At 48.9% G+C, this 19,148-nt stretch overlaps 1 long non-coding RNA gene across 1 annotated transcript in view; it reads left to right on the plus strand.

The window, feature by feature from the left end:
• Positions 1 to 18,923, plus strand: part of LOC147751064 (uncharacterized) — a 125,126-nt gene extending 106,203 nt beyond the window's left edge. The window contains exon 4 of the long non-coding RNA XR_015295531.1: positions 16,759 to 18,923. This is a non-coding gene — a long non-coding RNA (uncharacterized LOC147751064). The remainder of the gene's footprint in view (positions 1 to 16,758) is intronic.
• Positions 18,924 to 19,148: the final 225 nt, after the last annotated feature.

A 19,148-nucleotide genomic window follows, 5' to 3' on the forward strand; every position in this document is an offset into this window, starting at 1 on the left:
GTGGATTGAAATGGGGTGAGTTTTATTTGATTGGGGTGGGGTAGATTGAATTAGAGTAGGGTGGTTCGGAGTATGGTGAATTTGAGTAGAGTGGAGGGGGTGGATTGGCTGGACTGGAAGGGTGGGTTAGATTGGATTGGACTGGAGTGGGATGGGCTGGATGGATTGGATTGAGTTGGGTGGTTTGAACTGGGGTGGTGTGGATTGGATTGGGGCAGATTGGAGTTGAGTGAGGTGGATTGGAGGAGAGTGAGGTGGATTGGACTGCAGTGGGGTGGATTGGAGTAGGGTGGACTGGATGGATTAGATTGGAGTAGGGTGGATAGGATTGGGAAAAACTGTTTTGGATTGGAGTGGGGCAGATTGCTTTGGATTGGAGTGAGGCAGATTACTTTGGACAAGAGTGCGGCAGATAGTTTTGGATTGTGTGGGGCACATTGTTTTGGATTGGAGTGGGTCGGACTCTTTTGGATAGGAGTGGGGCAGACTCTTTTGGATAGGAGTGGGGCAGACTTTTGGATAGGAGTGGGGCAGGCTCTTTTGAATAGGAGTGGGCAGACTCTTTTGGATAAGAGTGGGGTGGACTGGATGGGGTGGATTAGATTGGAGTAGGGTGGATTGGATTGGGAAAGACTTTTTGATTGGGGTGGGGCAGATTGCTTTGGATTGGAGTGAGGCAGATTACTTTGGACAATCCATCAGTCAATCAATCAGTGACACTTATAGAGCGCGCTACATACCCGTAGGGTCTCAAGGCGCTGGGGGGGAGGGGGGGGGGGTGCCGCTACTGCTCGAACACCCAGGTCTTCAGCTTCTTCCTGAAGGAGAGGTGGTCTTGGGTCAGGCGCAGGTCGGGAGGGAGGGAGTTCCAGGTCTTGGCGGCCAGGTAGGAGAAGGACCTTCCTCCTGTAGTCGCTCTTCGGATGCGGGGGACGGCGGCGAGGGCGTGGTTGGCTGATCGGAGGTGGCGTTTGGGAGCGTAGAAGTTGATCCGGCTGTTGAGGTAGCTCGGGCCTTGGTCGTGTAGGGCTTTGTGTGCGTGGGTGAGGAGGCGGAAGGTGATTCTTTTGTTGACGGGGAGCCAGTGAAGGTCTCTCAGGTGTCCGGTGATGTGGCTGGTTCGTGGGATGTCGAGGATGAGTCTGGCTGAGGCGTTCTGGATCCGCTGGAGTCTCTTCTGGATCTTGGTGGTGGTACCGGCGTAGAGGGCGTTGCCGTAGTCCAGTCGGCTGGTGACGAGGGCCTGGGTGACGGTCTTCCTGGTCTCGGTGGGGATCCACCAGAAGATCTTCCGTAGCATGCGTAGGATGTTGAAGCACGCCGAGGAGACGTTGTTGACTTGCCTGGTCATGGAGAGGGAGGAGTCCAGGATGAAGCCCAGGTTGCGTGCATGGTCTGTCGGTTTGGGTGCGGTGCCCAGGGCGGGAGGCCACCAGGAGTCGTCCCAGGCGGAGGGTGAAGAGCCCAGGATGAGGACCTCCGTCTTGTCAGAGTTCAGTTTCAGGCGGCTGGTCGTCATCCACTCGGCTACCTCTTTCATCCCTTCGTGCAGGTTGGCTCTGGCGGAGGCGGGGTCGTTGGTCAGGGAGAGGATCAGCTGGGTGTCGTCGGCGTAGGAGATTATGCTGAGGTTGTATTTGCGTACGATGGCCGCGAGGGGGCTCATGTAGACGTTGAAGAGGGTGGGGCTCAGAGATGATCCTTGAGGGACGCCGCAGATGACTTCGGAGGCCTCTGACTTGTACGGTGGTAGGCGGACTCTCTGTGTTCTTCCGTCGAGGAAGGAGATGATCCATTCCAGCGCCTTGTCCTGGATTCCGATGTTGCTGAGGCGCTGTACTAGGGTGCGGTGGCAGACCGTGTCGAATGCCGCGGAGAGGTCTAGGAGGATGAGGGCTGCTGTTTCTCCATTGTCCATCAGGGCTCGGATGTCATCGGTGGCGGCGATGAGGGCGGTCTCGGTGCTGTGATTGGCTCGGAAGCCGGACTGTGAGGGGTCGAGGGATCCGTTCGTCTCGAGGAAGGCGGCCATCTGCTTGCTGACGGTCTTCTCGATGACTTTCGCAGGAAACGGGAGGAGCGAGATGGGGCGGTAGTTCTTGAGTTCGGTGGGGTCCGCTGTTGGTTTCTTGAGTAGAGCGCTGAGTTCGGCGTGTTTCCAGCTCTCAGGGAAGGTGGCGGTGTCGAAGGATGTGTTGACGATGTCTCGCAGGTGGGGTGCGATGACAGCGTCGGCCTTGTTGAAGACGTGGTGAGGGCAGGGGTCGGTCGGTGATCCGGAGTGGATGGAGTTCATCGTGCGGATGGTGTCTTCGGTGCTGATCGGGGTCCAGGCGTGGAGGGTGGTGGTGGGGGGTGGTTGTTCGGTCATGGTGTGCGTTGGTTGGTTGTTGAAGCTGTTGTGTATGTCCGCGATCTTGTTGTGGAAGTATGAAGCGAGGGAGTTGCAGAGGTCTTGCGATGGGGTGATGTTGTTGTTTCCTGCGCTGGGGTTGGAAAGCTCTTTCACGATGTTGAAGAGTTCCTTGCAGTTGTGTGCGTTGTTGTCCAACCGGTCCTTGAATGCTGTTTTCTTGGCGGCGCGGATCAGCTGGTGGTGCTTCCGGGTGGCAAGCTTGAAGGAGGTCCTGTTGTCAGGTGTAGGTTCCCTTCTCCAGACTTTCTCGAGGGCTCGGCAGTTCTTCTTGGAGCTCTTGAGTTCGTCGGTGAACCACTGGGCTTTCTTGCTGCCGGGTCTGCTGGGCGGGGTCCTCAGAGGGGCGAGTTCGTCCGCGCAGTTGCTGATCCACTTGGTGAGGTTGTCGGCGGCCTGGCTGGGGTTCGCTGAGCTGGCAGGAGGGTGCTGGCTCAGGGAGGTGGCGAGCTGGTTTGCTGTGATCTTGTTCCAGCTTCTGCGGGCGGCCTGTTGCTGGTGGTGGTGGGTCGTCGTTCTCTTGAAGGTGAAGTGGACGCAGCTGTGGTCCGTCCATTGAAGCTCTGTGGCGTGGCTGAAGTCGATGTCTGTGCTGGAAGAGAAGACTGTGTCGAGTGTGTGTCCGGCGAGGTGGGTGGGGGTGGACACCAGTTGCTTGAGTCCAAGATTGGCGAGGTTGTCGAGCAGGGTGCTGGTGTTGCGGTCGTTGTTGTTCTCCAGGTGGAAGTTGAGGTCCTCCAGGAGGATGTAGTCAGCGGAGGGGAGGGCATGCGGGCTGACGAAGTCGGCGATGTCCTCGCTGAATTGTGTGCGTGGTCCAGGGGGTCGGTAGATCAGGGTGCCTCTGAGGGTGGTGTTCGGGTTGGTGTGGATCTGGAAATGCAGGTGTTCGGCGCTGGTCAGGGTGTTGTCGCTGCTGGTCGTGAGACGGATGGTGTTCCTGTGGATGATGGCGATGCCTCCTCCCATCTAGTTGGCGTTGCGATCCCTCCGGACGATCTTGTAGCCCTCTGGGATAGCGATGGCGATGTCGGGAGCTGAAGAGGCGTTCATCCAGGTCTCCGTGAGGAAGGCAACGTCAGGGGCTGTGGCGTCTAGGAGGTTCCAGAGTTCGATGGCGTGTCTGTGGACGGAGCGGGTGTTGAGCAGGATGCACTTGAGGTGGGTGCTGCTGGTGTTCGACTTGGCGGGTGCTGGTGCGAGGCAGGTCCGGATGCAGGTGAACTTGCAGGCGTGGCAGCTGAAAGGTCCGTGGGTGCGACGTGGAGTGGCTTGGTGGCATTCTGGGAGTCGGCCGGTGTTGAGTGCGATGAGGGTGGCGGCGGAGTACGTCAGGCGGGTCGGTCGGGGTCGTCGGGGGCCAGGGGTCCTGGCGCTGGTCGCGATCCGGTTGCGGACGGGCGCAGACGGGCTTACCTTTGGCGCGCCCGCTGCGCGTGACCGCTGCGCGTTCGCACGGTCGCCATTTAAGGCCAAGTGCGCGGGTGGGCGGAGCAGCTGGGAGGCGGGAGCGGGGAGGGTACAGAAGAGAAAAAAGGGGCGGGGACAAGCGGCGGTGGCGGGAAGGGAGAGCGGAGGGCGGCGAGGTAGGCGGACAACCAGGAAGGAACACGTAGACACAGGTACAGCAAAATAAATATAAACAGGCACAAATGGGGGTAAAAAACAGGGCAAAGACAACCTAGCAGCAGTAACAGGAGAGCCGGCAGCCGATCACAGAGCACGCCGGGGGGGCGTGGTCAGCGGCAGCGGCAGCGAGGCAGCAGGGCAAGGGGCACACGCAGCAGCTGGTGGCCGTGCGGCGCGGGGGTGTCCCACAAGTGGGTCACACTCACCTGCGTCGCACGGTCGCCATTTAAGGCCAAGTGCGCGGGTGGGCGGAGCAGCTGGGAGGCGGGAGCGGGGAGGGTACAGAAGAGAAAAAAGGGGCGGGGACAAGCGGCGGTGGCGGGAAGGGAGAGCGGAGGGCGGCGAGGTAGGCGGACAACCAGGAAGGAACACGTAGACACAGGTACAGCAAAATAAATACAAACAGGCACAAATGGGGGTACAAAACAGGGCAAAGACAACCTAGCAGCAGTAACAGGAGAGCCGGCAGCCGATCACGGAGCACGCCGGGGGGGCGTGGGCAGCGGCAGCGGCAGCGAGGCAGCAGGGCAAGGGGCACACGCAGCAGCTGGTGGCCGTGCGGCGCGGGGGTGTCCCACAAGTGGGTCACCCCCAGAGTGCGGCAGATAGGTTTGAATTGGAGTGGGGCAGATTGTTTTGGATTTGTGCGAGCAGATTTGAATGTGAGTGGGGTGGATTAAATTGGATGGGGTGCCTTGGATTGGTGTGGGGTGGACTGGATTGGAGTGGTGCGAAACGGGATAAGTGGGTGGATTGGAGAAGGGCAGATTGTTCTGGATTGAAGTGAGGCAGGTTGTTTTGGATTGGCGTGGAACAGATTGTATTGGGTTGATGTGGGACATATTGCTTTAGATTGGAGTGGGTGGTTTGTGGTGGATTGGAAAGGCAGTGGGATGGATTGTGGTGGATTGGTGTGAGGCGAATTGGGATAGAGTGGATGTATTGGGATGAGGTGGATTGGATTTAAGTGGGGCAGATCATTTTGGATTGGAGTAGGGCAGAGTGTTTTCGATTGGTGTGGGGCAGAGTGTTTTCGATTGGTGTGGGGCAGATTGTTTTGGATTGGAGTGGGGCAGATTGTTTTGGAATGGAGTGGGGCAGATTGTTTTGGAATGGAGTGGGGCAGATTGTTTTGGATTGGAGTGGAGCAGATTGTTTGGATTGGAGTGGGGCACATTGTTTTGGATTGTGTGGGCCACATTGTTTTGGATTGGAGTGGGTCGGACTCTTTTGGATCGAAGTGAGCAGATTGTTTTGGCTTGGAGTGGGGTAGATTATTTTGGACTGGAGTGGGGCAGATTGTTTTGGATTGGAGTGGGGCAGACTCTTTTGGATAGGAGTGGGGTGAACTGGATGGGGTGGATTAGATTGGAGTAGGGTGGATTGGATTGGAAAAGACTTTTGAATTGGAGTGCGGCAGATTGCTTTGGATTGGAGTGAGGCAGATTGCTTTGAACAAGAGTGCGGCAGATAGTTTTGGATTGGAGTGGGGCAGATTGTTTTGGATTTGTGCGTGCAGATTGGAATGTGAGTGGGGTGGATTACATTGGAGTGGGATGGATTGGGTGCCTTGGATTGGTGTGGCGTGGACTGGATTGAAGTGGGGCGAAACGGGATGAGTGGGTGGGTTGGAGAAGGGCAGATTGTTCTGGATTGAAGTGAGGCAGGTTGTTTTGGATTGGTGTGGGATAGATTGTATTGGGTTGGTGTGGGACATATTGTTTTGGTTTGGAGTGGGTGGTTTGTGGTGGATTGGAGAGGCAGTGGGATGGAATGTGGTGGATTAGAGTGAGGCGAATTGGGATAGAGAGGATGGATTGGGATGAGGTGGATTGGATTGGTGTGGGGAAGATTGTTTTGGATTGGAGTGGGGCAGATTGTTTTGTATTGGAGTGGGGATGATTGTTGTGGAATGGAGTGGGACAGATTGTTTTGGATTGGAGTGGGGCAGATTGTTTTGGAATGGAGTAGGGCACTTTGTTTTGGATTGGAGTGGGTCGGACTCTTGGATCGGATGAGCAGATTGTTTTGGATTGGAGTGGGGTAGAATATTTTGGACTGGAGTGGGGCAGATTGTTTTGGATTGGAGTGGGGCAGACTCTTTTGGTTTTGGTAGTAGGGCAGACTCTTTTGGATAGGAGTGGGGCAGACTTTTGGATAGGAGTGGGGCAGTTTTTTGGATAGGAGTGGGGCAGACTCTTTTGGATAGGAGTGATGCAGACTCGTTTGGATAGGATTTGGGCAGACTCGTTTGGATAGGAGTTTTTCGTAGGAGTGGGGGGACTGGATAGGGTAGATTAGATTGGAGTAGGGTGGATTGGATTGGGGAAGACTGTTTCGGATTGGAGTGGGGCAGATTGCTTTGAATTGGAGTGAGGCAGATTACTTTGGATTTGTGCGTGCAGATTGGAATGTGAGGAATGTCTGACAAAATATAGAAAGACATAATATCGAGGTACAAAAATATCGGAGCATTAATATCGATGTCAACAATATCGACATCCTATCTACAACAAGGTAAGTACAAAAATATCGAGAGAAAAATATCGATGTCAAAAATGTTGTTTTAAAAAAAATTGTTTTTTCACATTAAAAAAATGTAAAATATAATAAATAATACTTAAAAATGTAATAAACATAGTTAAAAATATTTTATAATATTTCAAATTAATAAGTAATATACATAATTTAATTAAAAAAATAATTAAACATACATATAATATATATACTTAATAATCATTCTCAATAATTATTTTAATAAATTATAAATAATAAAAATATAAATTACAAATTCATCTATGCACAAAATATTAACATAAAAAATATGCAAAACAAATTAAAAAAATTACATTTACTTGTAATATTTTTGAAAATAATTAGCTAAAACTATACTAAATATATTAAATAACAAAGGGAATACAATACTATTATAACTCTAAAAAAACCAACAGTAGGTAAAATGTTAGCGTAGGGGTAAAAATTACTATTCCCACTCCAAAGAGGGCAACAGTAGGGAAAGTGTTGGATAGCGTTGGGGTAAAAATTACTATTCCCACTCCAGAGAGTGCAACAGTAGGGAAAGTGTTGGATAGCGTAGGGGTAAACATTACTATTCCCACTCCAGAGAGTACAACAGTAGGGAAAGTGTTGGATAGCATAGGGGTAAACATTACTATTCCCACTACAGAGAGTGCAACAGTAGGGAAAGTGTTGGATAGTGTAGGGTTAAAAATTACTATTCCCACGAGAGAGCAACAGCAGGGAAAGTGTTGGATAGCGTAGGGGTAAAAATTACTATTCCCACTCCAGCGAGCGCTACAGAACATAATTACCAATTAATCAATTAACCTAAATTATTGCCAATTAATACAAATTAATTACCAATTAATTAAAATTATTTTATAATTCCTTAAAATTAATAATTAAATTAGTATAATTAATTTACTTCCCACCATATTCCTCTATAAACCCACAACCCGCTATGGTACTAAATAAAAAAAAAATTACATAAAAAAAATATTAAATACATAATAATATACATAAAAATCGATATTAGTAACATCGATATTACTAACATCGATATTAACAAAATCGATATTACTTACCTTCGAAATTCTGTCCCATCGATATTAAAAATATCGATATTACTTACCTTCTATATTCTGTCCCTTCGATATTTAAACATCAACATTATTGTATGTCGATATTTAAAAATCAATATTTTGTCTGCCTACCGAATGTGAGTGGGGTGGATTACATTGGAGTGGGGTGGATTAGGTGCCTTGGATTGATGTGGGGTGGACTAGATTGAGTGGGCAAAATGGGATGAGTGGGTGGATTGGAGAGGGACAGATTGTTCTGGATTGAAGTAAGGGAGGTTGTTTTGGATTGGTGTGGGACAGATTGTCTTGGGTTGGTGTGGGGCATATTGTTTTGGATTGGAGTGGGTTGGTTTGTGGTGAATTGGAGAGGCAGTGGGATGGATTGTGGTGGATTGGAGTGAGGCGAATTGGGATATAGTGGATGGATTGGGATGAGGTGGATTGGATTTGAGTGGGGCAGATCATTTTGGATTGGAGTGGTGCAGAATGTTTTGGATTGGCGTGGGGCAGATTGTCTTGGATTGGAGTGGGGCAGATTGTTTTGGATTGGAGTAGGGCAGATTGTTTTGGATTGGAGTGGGGCCGACTCTTTTGGATAGGAGTGGGGCTGACTCTTTTGGAATGGAGAGGAGCGACTCTTTTGGATAGGAGTGGGGCCGACTCTTTAGGATAGGAGTGGGGCCGACTCTTTAGGATAGGAGTGGGCGACTCTTTTGGATAGGAGTGGGGCCGACTCTTTTGGACATGGGTGGGGCTGACTCTTTTGCATAGGGGTGGGGCATACTCTTTTGGATAGAGAGTGGGGCAGATTTGTTTGGATAGAGGTGGGGCAGACTGAGACTCTTTTGGATAGGAGTGGGGCAGACTCTTCTGGATAGGAGTGGGGCTGACAGTTTTTGGTTGCAGTGGGGCAGACCGTTTTTGGTTGCAGTGGGCAGACCGTTTTTGGTTGCAGTGAGGCAGAAAGAATTTGGTTGCAGTGGGGCAGACAGTTTTCATTTGGAGTGGGAAGATTGTTTTGGATTGGAGTGGGGTAGGTTGGAGTGTGGTGGATTGGAGTGAGTGGTTTGGATTGGTCTGGGGTGGATTGGATTGAGTGGTTTGGGGTGGGGTGGATTGGAGTGGGGTGAATTGGGGTGGACTGCACGATTATGTGTTAAAGCATCATTTCAGAAATTACACATAAGAAATAAAAACAATGTCGCTTTGAATCAGGATAATCCTCATCTTTTGAGAGCAGCACCCACGAGCAAAAACAAAACATGAGTGCAGAGTGACAAAAAGGAAGTCTTGGCAAAATAAAAGAAAGTTGGCTATAGACAATAAAACTTAGCAGTTTTGGATAGGAGTCCTGCTGGGCATGTTTTTGCCAGTCATACACCTTCTGTTTGCGGGGCACTTAAAAAGAACAAAATTGTTCCATAGTCATGTGGGGGGCAGCGGATGGGCACTGATTAAGTTAAATCAATCAGTGCTTTGCCCTGCTTCACAGAGAGGAACAAAAATTATGTTAGGCCTGCAGTGGCAAATTCTGAGGGTGTATAGAAAAGTGTGACACAAACCTACAAATGGATAAGCAACTGGCGGGCTCAATGCCCTTTTTGTTGGATGCAAGAGTGTCTCGCAAGTAAGTGACCAGGGGCTCGGTAGACGAATGCCCACTGATGTCTGGTGCATCTGATAGAGACTACTAGCCGCAAATTCCTTAACGTAGAATATTCCCCAGGCGTGAGACTGGACGGGGAAAACTTTCTTGCCCAGCATTCCTGCACGCCGGGGTGAGGGCTGTGCCACGCAACCCGCCTGACGTCCTCCGAGGGAGTGACATTGGCGAGGTCACATAAGCCCCACCCTGGCACGCGGACGTCAGTTTTCTTCTTTTCCGCCTGCAACGCGGACCGGGATCGTGTACTCCTGGCCTGTTTTCAGACCTTCCCTTTTTCGCCTTGGGCGTTTTTTGTCTTGAGAACAATGTATGAATGCCTTCGGGCTTCAAAATGTGCTCATCTTGCGCGCAACAGATATCAGCGACGGACCCTCCCTCCATCTGTATGTGGTGTTTGGGAGAGCACCACGACTAGACAGTCTGTGAGACATGTCAGCAGCTGAAACCGAAGTCCCGGCGGGAGCGCCGGATGAAACTTCTCTTGGCACGCATGTCCAGGTCGGCATCGTCACCGCGGTCGTCCCCCGCAGACGATTGCAAGAACCGCCGCCTGCGTCTCCGACATCGTCCTTCTCCCAGGCCGCAGGAGCGTCGCTCACCTGTTGGTAAGTGTTGCAGTTTGTCCCCGAGGGCCGGTTCTCGGTCTGTTGGGGGCGTGGGTTCTCCGCGGGTGGTGCGGCCTGCGCGTTGTCACCTTATCCGCCGTTTCCGGCGCAGGGCGACTAGGGCCCAGATGGTGGCCTATGCCGCGTCCTTGCAGGCCTCGTTGGCTTCTTCCCCTCAAGGGACGTCTGTGGGTCCCTTGCCGCGCGCGAGGACTTCTGCGGCGTCACCGGTGGCTCCGTCCCCGGCGCCAACAGGTTCAGCTCCATGTTCGGAGGATCTGGTGCCATCGGGGTGCGACCCTTTGGGGTTCCCTCGTTCGGACCACAGCACCCCTGCCTCGCCGCAAACCCTTGTGGGGGTCCCTGTGGTGTCGCGGGAGGTTGCCGGGACTTGGGCGTGTCCCCCTTGGTCCACTGGACAGCCTCCGGCCTTGTCCGAGGCCGAGGTGACCCCTCTCAGGCGCCGGCGGTTGCTGGCCCTGGTGGCGCAGCAGGGGCTGGTTAGCGATCGGGCGTGTCCTCGAGCGCCCCTCGTTCCTCCTTGCGGGCGGCTGCCTTGTTAGGGATCGAGTCGACACCTTTTCGGAGCCATTCCTTAGCCACCCCGACTCCGGCTCACCCGCGGTTTCCTGCGCCTCGTGTTGGAGTGGAGGTTGTTCCGGCGTCCCCTGCCGCGCCGTTCGACGTTGACCTGCCCCCCGTCGCGGACTCTACGGCGCTTGACTGGCGTCGGGTTGCTGATTCGTCTTCGGACGCCCCCTCCTCCCTGGAGGTTCGGCAGTTGATGGTTTCATCTTCTCCGGAGACAGGTCGCTGCGTCATTGCTTTTTCCCCCGGCGTCGTCTAAGGACGGCTCCTCGTCGTCACTACGCCCGCAGGCTTCGCCTGATGTGCCTCAGGTCCCCTATTCCTCAGACTCGTTCCCCCCTTTCCGCTCTTGGCCTTTCATTTCTCTGGTGGGGGTAGCTTGCAGCCGTAGCCCACAGAGGAGCTGCTTTACCCGCTGCTGAGCCCTATGGCGGCGGGTGCTGCTTTCGCTCGGGCTGTTTCTACGGCTGCGGGCATCCTGCGCATGGGCGATCCAGCTGCCCATTTCCCCACGGATCTTCTTCTGAAGGTCCTCCATCAGGGCTCTGGTGGTCAGGAGCTGCTTCTTACCTTTGAGGCTTCGCTCCACTCTTCACTTTTGGGGATTCGGGGCGGCCAACCACGGGGGACCCGGTGCCCCAACAACTTCTGCTCCAACACCGCCCTGCGCCGCATGACCCTGTCTGTCTTTCCCTTCACTCTTCTACCAGGGGTCCTCTTCTACAGACTGCCTTTCCCTCCCTGCCTTCGGTGTTGTCTCCCCATCACGGCAGGCCTGCTGGTTAGATTCCTGGGGGCGCAATATTTTCGTCTCTACCAGCGCGGCCTTGCATGCTCATAACACTCTGTGTCCTGGCTAGGGCCACTTCTTGCTTGTGGGACTGGGCTGAGTGCCTTCTGTCTGCTGTTTCTCTGGAGCATGCCTGTGTTGATCTGCGGCACCATGTGTTGAATGGTCGGGGGCTGGCGTCTTTCATCCTCCCTGGACATTTCGGATGTGCTTGGTTGTACCATGACTTCTTCTATGGCCCTTTGCCGACATGCTCCGGGATAGTGTGTTCCCGGAGATCGTTCGAGAACGCCTTGGTGTACCTTTCCTTTGATGGCACTCTTTTGTTCCATGCCCCTGCGGAATCTGCCATTCAGAGGTTTCTGGCGGGGCTTCGTCCTCATCCTGCTCCCCTTTCCCCCCTCAGTGACCGGTGAGTCATTCGAGTTTTGAGAGGTGTTCATCTATTGTGGTCTGGGGCCTTGTTGGGGGTAGCCTTGGTTGTGTGTGAGTTCTGTGTGATTATTGCGCCTCTGGTCCTTTTGTTGGACTTTGGTGCTGTTGGCTGCTGGTCTGGCCCCCCATTTGGATAGTAGTTTTGGCTGTTGGTCAGCCATGTGAGCCCTGAGACTAGGCCTTCTGTGTATTCTTTTTGGCTGATTAGTTGTTGTCCTCTGCTGCGAATATTTTATCCTAAGAGGGTCCCCATGGTCTTGGGACGTAACGTGCCCTATTTGGGGTAGTGGTAGCTAATATATAGCCCTGTCATGTGCTGAGGAGATGTGGTTGTCCTTTGGGCCTCTGCTCTCCGTGGCATCACGGTATGTCGCGGGAGCAATCTCCTCTTTCTTCTTCCGTCTGTCCTTTTAGCAGTGCGACTGTCCCTGTCTTGCCCGCTGCTTGAGGCTGGGGCTCCACTACTTAGTGGATTGGTCCCGTCTTGGGCGATCCCCCTTTGGGGACGTCCGGGACAGTTTACTAGTCCTGCCCCTTGTTCTGAGCTTTGTTCTGAGCCTGGCGTAGTCCTGGCGTTTAGTTTTGTGGCGTTGTCAGCAGCTGGCCGCCCCGCCTGCTCGTCTGTTCTGTGGCCGGCAACTTTGACGTGACCTGGGCTGTTGGAGGTCTCGTTTTTTCTTCTTCCGCTTGTCTTCTTGCTTCGGATCTGTTCTGTCTTGATTTCGAGCTGTGAGGGACTCAGCAGCCCTCTTCGCTGGTTTGTTTCCCGGTGGAGGGCTTTGCTGTACTTCTGCCCCTTCTCCTTGGAGTATGTTGGTGGCTCTACTTCCTCTGCTTTGTCTGTACCTTGGGGCTTCCAGTGGTAGTCCCTGGTATGTTGACTGGGCCTGAGGTGGTCTGGCCTCCTTTGTTTTACCCTTGCTTCTCCTGTGGTGGAGGCTGGGTTGTCTCTTTGTCATTATGACACATCTCCTGTGGGGCTGGTGTTCCTCCACAATTCTGATGTTTTCTTCAGCCCAGGGCTTGTGCCTCATCCCCTGCTGTGGTGGACGGGGCTATTTTTTCCCTGTCCCCGTGACTGGTCCCCTGTGAGGGGTCTTGTGCTCGTCTGAAGCTGGAGAGGTCCTTTCCCAGACCCTCCTCCCCCTTTTGGGTATGGCATGGGTATCTATTCTATGTTAAGGAATCTGCGGCTAGTAGTCTCTATCAGATGTATGAGTTACTTACCTTCGGTAACGATGTATCTGGTATAGACTATTCTAGCCGCAGATTCTTTCACGACCCACCCTTCATTCCCATTCTGCGAGGACCCTCTGCTTGAGCTTTCTGCAGTCGCCTCCCTTTGGGTGTCTTGTCTTCTAAGGGTGTCCTCTTCCTTTTCCTCTGGTCAAGCATCCATCCGGTTGGATTCCCTCCAGCGTGAGGGCCTACTTTGGCTTTTTCTCTCTGTTGTTAGAGTTCTGATCCCCTCTTGGTCTTCTTCGTTGGGGGTTTCTTTGCCTGTCTTTGACCTTTTCCTCCTCCTTTCAGGAGGTATGGCCATTCTTGTCAGTATAGTCTGGAGATGGATTACTGTTGCTCCTCTATCCGGGCTTGTGACCTTTTCCCTTGTGGTTGTGGTTGCAGACTTTCTTTCTTTCTTTCTGTCTCGACATTTTCTCATGCTTGTGTCTCCAGGGTGGTTCTCGCCTTGGCTTGCAAGGTGGTTCCACAGAGTGGTGCTTACGTTTTTTTCCTAGTACTCGCTCCTCTGGCCTGCTAGTGCTTTACTGCCTCTTGGTGCTTTCGCCTTGTTTGCACCAGTTGTTCTTCAGAGTGGTGCTCTGCTCTTTCCTGCTCTGGCCTGCTGTTGGTGCCTTGGTGCCTCCTAGCGGTGTTTCTCTCCTATTGTGTCTCTCTATTTGTCTATCTGGTTTTTTCGCACACTGTTCCCTTGCTCTCTTCAGTTTTGTTGTGATTCCTACGCGTTGTGGTGCGAAAAAGTTCCCTCTCTGACGTCACGCCCGCGGAGGACGTTGGCCGTAACTTGTGATTGCCTTTTCGCCTCCCCACAATCTGCTCTTATGGTACTCCTCGTGCCTCAGAAGAGGCACAGTCTAAATCCAGCTTAGAGCCACTTGGTTTAACTATTCCTTAGCTTGCTCTAATCGAATGCTTACTTTTGCGGAGCTTGAGGAAGAACAAGGTAATCATTTGGTGGAGGTATTGAATTCGATAATGTTATCCACTTAAAATCTGTTCAGAATTAGGTGAAGTTTTTCAATTTAGTGCAAGATTCTGGGCCTGGGTCCGTTTAATATTTGTTAAGTTTGGCTACTCGGAAATTGTAAAAAAAAAGAGTAACTTGCTGAAAGTCCTATTAAAATGTCTGTGTACAGGTCACAGATAAGACGTGAACCTGGTCTGTCCCAACTCGTACAAGACCAATTTGAGCTTTTACACCAGGAAGACCATCCTTTTCCCCTATAACTTCAGCTAGGAGAAATGGTAGTGTAGATGGTCCATGTGCCAAAGAATGTTGGACTCGTAAAAACGAGACAGCGCTGTTGTCTGCTAAAAATTATGTCGGGTTATCCACTTATTTGATCAATTCCACTTATTTCCCCAAATCTCGCACAATCCATGTGAAGCGGGATCCTCATAAAATTCAAAAGCAGGAGAGCTTTGAAATTGTGTTTTTTAAGTTCGGACTTCAAGGTGAGTTCAATATTGATTTTCACACAACAGCCTGCCAGTAGGTCATCTATTACTACAAAAGGATGTCATTTTGTAGCATACATTGTAAAACATGGTGCAGCAGGCATACCAGTGAATGATGAAACTGTGGCTTACTCGAGTCCGGAAACGGCACCAGTGATGGCATGGGGATCTGCTCAGATCAAAATGTTGAACACATTTATGTAAAAACAAATTGACACTAATTTTTGGTCTGAAACTCTAGTTAATGGAGCTTTTTGCAGAGCTCTTAGCCGTGTGTCCAAGATACTCTTGCTTGATTTATGTATTTATTGGTAATATAATGTGACTGCATGGAGAGGTCTTGGGGTAGAAGAACAAGTAGTAACAATAATATGCTCCTTAGAGAGTACTATAAGATGACCCGAGCTGTCCCCATTAATTGCCCAGCTCCACTTGTATGCTTTATTAACTGATTCTTGGATTTGAAATATGAGGATAATATTTTGTATTAAGGAACTATCTGTAGCAGATATTAATACAGCACATTACAGGAAGCCAATTAATTCTACTTACCCTATAACCTTAGTTGTTGTTGGAGGGAACAGTGCTCCTGGGATGACTGTAACTTCCTGGTCATTACTAAAATATGTTTTTGCACTCCCCTTAGTATCATTGGCTCTCCCGTGTTCCTGATTACAACACTAGTGAATGATCAAACTATTGTGCAAGCATTATACCTTCCAACTGCTGAGTCACACAGTTAACAAATCTGTTTACTATGATGTTTTGAGATTTTCACTTTTACTATGGTATCCCGTCATCGATCTGCTATTTCGAGCTTGTTTATGTTGTATAACTGCAAACGTATATGCAAAATATGAGCGTAGTTTTTAGTCAGTGTTTATATAGAATTCACTGGCTAATGGTTGAGCTCCCTTAATTTTAATGATGTCTCGTGCATCTGAATCGGCTCCAATTATTCATGTTCTGACGCTATGGATTCTGCATTAAAGAAGGGGACAATGCCTTTCCTGTTAGGTACTTCATACTACCGCTGCCTCCTCTTCAAGTAAAAACATTAACAATACAGGAAAACTGCCTTGTAAATTCGAAATGTCTTTGTAAACATAGTAACAATAAGGGTGATTCAAGGTGACTAGTTAAGCGGTACATCTTAGGTTTTGTCATTACCGATTAAGATAAATAGTTCTTGGAGCAATAGGTCAGTAAAGGGATTTGTTAAGAGGGTTGTGTGTGTGTTTTATTTTCAAACCAGTAAAGACCTGCTGCTTCTATTTGTCAAAACAATCATGATACTTTCTGATAGTGCTTGGCTAATACGTGAATACTCATTGAAAAGCTTTCATCTTTCTTTTTGTTCAGGGCTTATTTCCATAAAATTGAAAAGTCACTGCCTTGCTATTTTGTTGTCTTTTCTATTTAATATTTATATGTCTATGATTGTTCTTGGTTCTAGTATTCATTCTATTATATTATTGTATTGTTGATCACATCGATTAGTTAATTTCCTTTTTCAACACTAACTTCCTCCAGAGTAATGGTTTTCCATACCAGCACAGCATACACAGTCATATATGTTTCTACGATTATAACATATCCTTTTCACATCGGGGATGATGATGCCTCAAATAGTACAGCGAGACTCTGCTTCTGTATGAATTTATGTATTTACAAATATTATTCTCTGTCCATAGCAAAAAAAGGATGGCTAAGAAATTCTCCAGTTTCTGCTAATCCATTAGTAATTATGTGATTATAATAGCGCATTCCTTTGTATAGTTATAATAAGTACATCAGTCTTCATGCACTCCCAAAAGAATGTTCAACCTGAACTTCTAGGTCATGGTATTGCTTGTGGTCCCGTTCGGAGGATTCAAATGGGGCAGAAAGCGATACCAGAAACCTCTCGACCTTATTAGGTCTCATTGTTCAGTTACAGAGGTGCACTCCTGCCGCTTGAAGCCACTCACCAAAACAGCAGAAAAGAGACAAATATGAATGCGGTCTAATTTATTGTTCTATCTTCAGATCATTAACAACATTTCAAAATAAGCATGCTTGATGGGGATGTTTTAGTCCTTACATAAGAGATTTTGGTTTGTAAGAAGGCCTCTGTGCTCTAAGCTGTTTTAAATGTTTTAATTAACTACAGAATTCCTGATTGTTTGTCTTCCTTTAATGGTGATTGTAGTCTACCGAAAACTACTTCCCAGAATGGTGTATCCTGTGATTGTTATTTTTTGCCTGAGATTAAGGTGTAGAGCTTCTTACCAATTGCAAAATGTCCCACTTTTCCATTACTGAGCTGATCTGTCTTTCTTCTCTTTCAGGGATGAGAACTTATCTAAGCCACGTACATTGCAAGGAGACATATGGGGAGGCCCCCAATCCTCTTGTCATGAGACATCTTGTATAGTAAGACATTGCAGACTAAATTACTTTAAACTCTGTTTCCTGATTGACTAGGCAGCACACAAACAAGCACCGCTCTCAAAATATTTATTGACCATGCCCTTTTTCCAGCCCACTTTGCTGATCTACGCCTTGGTAAGTTGTGGAATTGTAAGCAGTAGACACGTATATGTTGAGTCCTAGCATAGACATTTATGAAAGGTACAATTGAAGACCATGGCGTAGCTTGGTCAGTAAGACTGGAGGAGGAGGGGGTGAGCTTCAGATTTTCCGGCAATCAAGCTGGCATATCATATTAATCATTATATGGGAAGCAGTGCATGAGGGGAGCTTGAAGCCAGTGGAAATGGAAAGGATTTCTGATTGTGAGGGGGGTACTTAAAACATAGTGTTTTGCAAAATAACCATGTTTTAAGACATTCAAAACAACTGAGAGTGTGTGCATTTTTGTCTGAGTGAGTATTTAAAAATCTCAGGTGAAATCACAGATACATCTTACAATACCCGACTGAAAGCTCCTGCATCCAAGTATTTATTAAATTACTTATTGATGGGGGATGTAACACCACAAACACCCCCACCCCAGCTCCTTTAAAGCTACACCCCTGATTGAAGTGTACTGCCTCTAGAAACATGCCCCAGACTCAGATCGACTAGATGCAGAGATCTGTTTGTGGAAAGAATAAATCTTGAACTTACTCAATTCCGGGTTCAAGTAAGTACCATTTGTAAAGACACCACAGCAGTCCTAATGTCATCAATATATTGATTCTAGAGAAACAACCTACTGGAGGCTGAAAAAGGGGAGAGGCCCGCAGGTGAAAATCAAAGATTAGCTCGCCAGGAACAAGTGGGCAGGAGGAGGGAGGAAGAGAGAAGTATAATCCCGTGCAGAGGAGATGAGGGAAGGAACGGCAAGGAATAGAAAAAGGAGAGTGAATTGGAGAACCAGAAAAGAGCTATTGAGAGGGAAAAGCTAAGGATGGAAGCTGAGGCCGTTGCCCATGGGAAAAGCAACTCCACTCCAAACTCTTCTGGTGTACTTGCCAAGATTCCGAAAGAAATTCCAGGTGCCCAAGACATAAATAGCTAATTTCCCTGTTTGGGATTCTTATGCGAGCGTGGCTCAGAGTGGGACATTTGGGGTTTGGTCAATGTTCTAATTATGTACTATGTAAAATACGAAAATATAAGATTTAAAACCATCTTTCACTTCAGTGGTCTTAGTTGCAAGGTGTAGGAAGCCAGAAGAACCCCCTTTTGGTCTAATGCCATTGCCACTCTCATTTTATCATACCGTAAAACCCATAAGCCTCTTTTCACCACCTTAAAAATCAAATAATTTCCCATCCAAGCATCCCTCCTTTGGATAGAAACACCCCATCCCTTTATTTGAGATGTGTCTCCATTCTGAGCAACCTAAAGGTTCTCCTCAACAACTTTACTTTAGTATGGCAGTTCCTTTAGTCCCTCTGCCACACACAACCCATATCATGAGGATAAAAACACCATGGTTACTCTTAAAAACAATTTGTCTTTTACGTATTATCTTGTCAAATTTGAACTATTTGATTGCATATACAGAGGGCAAACAATTTACTATGTGTACATTAAAAGTTCTCAAAAGGCAGAACAGGCATTTTAAATTAGCATTTCAAAGCACTACATTGCACTAGCCCAGTGTACCTCAACAATCACATCTCCTTTCACAAATCTTCCATCCACCTCTGCTCGTCCGGACTCCTACCTGCACACATCCACCTATATCACTCCTAAAGCATGGAACAGATGATCTGCCCCTACACATAAGAGCCTTCCTTCTTGCTTTTTGAGTTGGCAGAAGTTTTGCTAGTCTCTCACCTGCTCCACACCATGCTACCCTCCCAGAGGATAGTATGCTCTAAAAATCTGCATAACATAACAATTTTCCATCATTAACATACTTTGTGAAGTTTGTACGTTTTTACAGTTCACACAAACCATTTATTATTCAGTTGTCAAACAATACAATCTTCATCCTTGGTGATGCATTTTCAATATGATACAGAAATAATGGATCATCAGACTTAGCTTGCATCAGACCAAATCCAATGATCCCTGATTTCATGAACCCATGTATTTGTGACATTTGCAGAGGAGCAAACTTAGTGGAATTTCTATCAGTCAATGTGGCAAACATGATTAAACGTTTACATTTTTCTTAGAAGATCACTCAAACTAAATAGACCAAGAATTGCCTCCAGATCACTTGGATAGGATATTAGGGATGAGATTTGTTCAGAACCAGCTCAAATAGAGCCCTGCAGAA

Source organism: Lissotriton vulgaris, chromosome 1_1 (genome assembly GCF_964263255.1).
Source record: "Lissotriton vulgaris chromosome 1_1, aLisVul1.2, whole genome shotgun sequence".
Lineage (NCBI taxonomy): Eukaryota > Metazoa > Chordata > Amphibia > Caudata > Salamandridae > Lissotriton > Lissotriton vulgaris.